The 5,242-nt window shown below is 41.7% G+C and overlaps 1 non-coding gene across 1 annotated transcript; it reads left to right on the forward strand.

The window, feature by feature from the left end:
* The first annotated feature begins 433 nt into the window (after nt 1-433).
* Nucleotides 434-505, forward strand: TRNAP-UGG (transfer RNA proline (anticodon UGG)). The gene has a single exon. It is a non-coding gene; the product is annotated as a tRNA-Pro (tRNA).
* The last annotated feature ends 4,737 nt before the right edge of the window (nt 506-5,242 follow it).

Raw genomic sequence — 5,242 nt, forward strand, 5'->3', positions numbered from 1 at the left:
ATTAAATGTGCATGCAATACGGTCGGCTGGTAAGGCGATTTGGCCAAGGTCGCTTGCACGACAAGGCTTGCCTTTGGCTGAGCCGAGGGCATGCTCACTGCCTGAGGAGACCCTCGGGCGAGACGTGAATTCGTCCAGGACCACTGTTCCCTCGCGAGGCCGGGCTCGGACGAGGCGAGATCGCATCCCTTGGTAGACGAAGCTTTGACTTTGACCCAAACTGTCAGTCCTTTCGGCAATTTGTTTTGCTGGTTTCAGACATGTGAATGGATAGATATATAGATGTTGAAACCGCGCTAATTCTAGCAATTTCTACTATACAGTGTTTCTTTCAAACATGGCAGCACCAAGATTGGTATATGTGGATTCGAAAACTGTACTAAGTCCACTTGTTCCCACACATAATTACAAGAATTGCTGTTTTTTGCCAACAGGGCATTTGGTCTAGTGGTATGATTCTCGCTTTGGGTGCGAGAGGTCTCGAGTTCGATTCTCGGAATGCCCCCTTTTTTCATCGTTTGATTTTTTCTTTCAAACATGGCAGCACCAAGATTGGTATATGTGGATTCGAAAATTGTACTAAGTCTACTTGTTACCACATATAATTATAAGAATTGCTGTTTTTACCAATAGGGCATTTGGTCTAGTGGTATGATTCTCGCTTTGGGTGCGAGAGGTCCGGAGTTCAATTCTTGGAATGCCCCCTTTTTTCATAGTTTGATTTTTGTTTCAAACATGGCAGCACCAAGATTGGTATATGTGGATTCAAAACCCCTATTTTTTGTTTGCTTTTGTTTTCTATAAAGGTCTCCTCCCTTTTCATTCTTTCGGCAATTTGTTTTGCTGGTTTCAGACATATGAATAGGATAGATGTAAAGCCCAAATTTTTTATAGAAAAAATAATAATAAAATAAATAAATACAGAAAAGAAAATGAACCTCATGTTGGGATTCTTGTATTTTCACGTCAGTAGTCAAATTAGTAAGAATACAAGTATAGATGGAAGGACAATAACTAGAGGTAAGAATTACATATTAAGTGTTTTGCACTCCTTAAAAACATATGAAGCAAAATGTTCCTGGATAATTATTAAGGGATTGGATATTCATTTTTTTAAAAAATTTGGATCACATACTCAAAACTAATATATCCTTTTCTAAAATAAAATGAATGTGTGCATGACACATTTTGGACCTTAGCCTAACACAAAGGAATAAAATAATTAATATAAATATATGAATGTAAGTACATTGAATTCATATTGTAGCATTTGAACATAAATTTACAGTTTGATTTCTTTTATGGGAATATCTCATTTGACTAAATAAATAATGGATATACTAGGTGAGTGCCCGTGCGTTGCAATGGAACATATAATACCATGATAACTCATATACAAAATGTGTGTTATACTGTTATGAGAAAAAGTTTCATAATCCATATATTTGGTAACAAACATGGATTCATCCTTGGTGTTGTTTTATGAAAATGACTCACAAGTTAGATCCATATAAAAAATATTATGCATGGAAATGTAATATTTTACATGCTTGTAACTCGCTGGAAATGCAACAAGAACTCGGTTGATTGTCACAACTAATCACAAAAAACTCTTGTACATGTTCATACAAATGAGGAAGAATGATGACATTAAAACATTTCAGCTTGATGGGAAACAAATAAAAATTGAGTGAACAAACATAAAGGATGGGAAACAAATTAACTACCAAAAATTTTGCTGTCACCAAAGCAATATAAACAATATAAGAATTTCATGAGAAATGGTAGTCAGAAAATTTATGGCATACATTGTTATATAGATCCCCTTGGTATACCAAATTCTGTTTACTACAAAATTGAGTGAACAAACATAAAAGGCCCATTAAGCCCAATAGCACTCTTAGCAACTGATAATAAGATGATCATATAGAAGTCTGAACATATTCCAACAAGCTCTCAAACGATGGTGTTTGTTGCGTTAGCAATCCTAGGCCAAAGATCAGCACACTCCTTGCCGATAGGTCCAGTGATAGCGAAACCTGCAAGACAAATTTGATAGTTTGTCATGCCATGCCAAACAGAATAGGCCCAATGCTGGAGGAATTATAGTGGACAATTCATACTTTTCATATCACCCTTGGGATTCACAATCACTCCAGCATTATCTGCAAATGAAAGGCAGCAACCCAGGTCAATTCAACATTTAATATCAAAAAAGGTAGAGCCAAGTCAGTTCAACAATTAATAACAAAAAAGGTAGAGCAGGTCAATTCAACAGTTAATAACAAAAAAGGTAGAGCCAGGCTAGTTCAACAGTTAATAACAAGAGAAAAGGCAGAAGAATAGACAGTAGAAATCAATAGAAGACTTAAACAATCAAGTATTCCAAAGCACCGGAACTTAGCATGGAATCATCATAAGTATTGAAAGAAGAAAATATATGTCTCATGGCCAGTCCCAAAGTTTCAATGCAGCGATGCCACTACCCAAGGAAATGGAATATGAGACCATTTAAAATGGAGGATGGCCTCAAGGATGCAAGCAAACCTCTACAGATAAAACTTGATTTCTGACATTTGCTTTGGAACATGCAAACATGTAACGTTCGCCCCAAAAAAAAGCTAAAAGAACTAAAGAGCCCTTCCGTCAGTAAGCAGTGTGTTGGTGTTCTCTCGAAGTTAACACAAACACCTCACAATAAAATCAAATAGAAGCAATTATAAAGACAAGCGTGACTGTAAAAGTGACATAAATAAACGAAAAACAAGGACTTTGATAAAATATAAATACACTAAACCTAGCTTGTTCTATTAACATGGGGTAGAACTGTTGAAAGGGAAATGTGCCCTTGGGTAATTTCTATAAGTGTGAAAGGGAAATAGGGTCAAACCTTTTCCTAAATGATTTTGGTGGTTGAATTGCCCAACACAAATAATTGGACTAACTAGTTTGCTCTAGATTATAAGTTCTACAAGTGCCAAAGGTTCAACACAAACCAATAAAAAGATCCGAGTTAGGGTTCAAAAGAAAGGAGCAAAAGAAACCGAAGAGGACCCTGGTCTGGCGCACCGGACTGTCCGGTGCACCAGGGAGGATTGACTTCAAACTCCTCACCTTCGGGTTTCTCCAGGCGCACTCCGCTATAATTCATCGGACTGTCCGGTGTGCCACCAGACTGTCTGGTGCACCAAACGAAGCAACGGCTATCAGCGCAACGGTCGACTGCACAGTGCCCTGACAGAGCTACAGTTCGTGGCAGAAGTCAGAGCAGGCGCCAGAGGCGCACCGGACAATAAACAGTGCCTATCCGGTGCAGCACCGGACTGTCCGGTGCACCAAGATGTCAGAGCTCCAATGGTCGAAACCGTCAGAACCCTAATGGTTGGGTGACGTGGCTGGCGCACCGGACAGTGTCTGGTGGTGCATCGGACTGTCCGGTGCACCGATCGACAGCAGCCCAACCCCAACGGTTGGTTTGGTTGTTGGGGCTATAAATACCCCCAACCACCACCATTCATAGCATCCAAGTTTTCAGCCATTTGCACTCAATACAAGAGCTCTAGACTTCACTCAAAGCCACAAACAAGAGATCAAATCCTCTCCCAAGTCCAAAATCACTCCAAACACTTAGTGACTAGTGAGGGAGAGATTTTCGTGTTCATTTGAGTTCTTGTCGCTTGGATCACTTTTCTTCTTCCTCCATTCTTGTTCTCAAGCAACTTGTAATCAAAGCAAGAGACACCAAGTTGTGGTGGTTCTTGTGAGGGGTCTAAGTGACCCGTTGGTTAAGGAGAAAAGATCACTCGGTCTAGGTGACCGTTTGAGAGAGGGAAAGGGTTGAAAGAGACCCGGTCTTTGTGACCACCTCAATGGGGAGTAGGTTTGCAAGAACCGAACCTCGGTAAAACAAATCACTGTGTCATCCGCTCTATTTCTTTGGTTGATTTGTTTTCGCCCTCTCTTTCGAACTCGGTTATATTTCTAACGCTAACCTGGCTTGTAGTTGTGCTTAAAGTTTATAAATTTCAGATTTTGCCTATTCACCCCCCTCTAGGCGACTTTCAATTGGTATCAAAGCCTCGTACTTCATTAGAGTCTAACTACACGAAGTGATGTCGGGAGGATCCGCCAAGAAGGAGATGGAGACCGACACAAGCCACGGGAATGCTCCATCGAAGGAGTCCGGCGCCAAGGGAAGGGAGGAATCACCTCCCCGTGTCAAGTCGCATCGAAGTGGCGACAAGAAGAAGAAGATGAAGAAAGTGGTCTACTACGAGTCCGACTCTTCGTCGCCATCCACCTCCGACTCGGACGCGCCGTCCATCACTTCTAAGCACCATGAGCGCAATAAGTTTAGTAAGATCCCCTTACGCAAGAAGTTTAGTAAGATCCCATTACTTTCTGTCCCATTAGGCAAACCACCGGTTTTTTACGGTGAAGATTATTGTATGTGGAGTGATAAAATGAGGCATCACCTAACCTCACTCCACTCTAGCATTTGGGACATTATTGAGTTTGGAGTGCAGGTACCATCCGTAGGGGATGAAGGATATGATTCGGACAAAGTTGCCCAAATCCGGCACTTCAACTCCCAAGCCACTACTATACTCCTCGCCTCTCTAAGTCGAGAGGAGTATAATAAGGTGCAAGGGTTGAAGAGTGCCAAAGAAATTTGGGACGTGCTCAAGACCGCGCACGAAGGGGATGAGGTGACAAAGATCACCAAGCGGGAGACGATCGAGGGGGAGCTCGGACGGTTTGTCCTCAACCAAGTAGAGGAGCCACAAGCCATGTACAACCGGCTCAAGACCTTGGTGAATCAAGTGCGCAACCTCGGGAGCACAAAATGGGATGACCATGAAATGGTCAAGGTTATTCTAATATCACTCGTTTTTCTTAACCCTACACAAGTTCAATTAATTCGTGGTGATCCTAGATACAAGCTAATGTCTCTCCAGGAGGTTATAGGAAAGTTTGTGAGCTTTGAATTGATGATCAAAGGCTCCAAACAAATCATCGAGTGAGGCGCCACCTCCACACCCGAGGTGCAACCCGTCGCATTCAAAGCGATAGAGGAGAAGAAAGAAGAGTCTATGTCAAGTAGACTCCCCATCAATGCCTCCAAGCTCGACAACGAGGAAATGACGCTCATCATCAAGAGCTTCCTCTAAATCCTCAAGCAAAGGAGGGGGAAGGATTACAAGCCCCGCTCCAAGAAAGTTTGCTACAAGTGTGGTAAGCC

Source organism: Zea mays, chromosome 4 (assembly GCF_902167145.1).
Source record: "Zea mays cultivar B73 chromosome 4, Zm-B73-REFERENCE-NAM-5.0, whole genome shotgun sequence".
Classification (NCBI taxonomy): Eukaryota; Viridiplantae; Streptophyta; class Magnoliopsida; order Poales; family Poaceae; genus Zea; species Zea mays.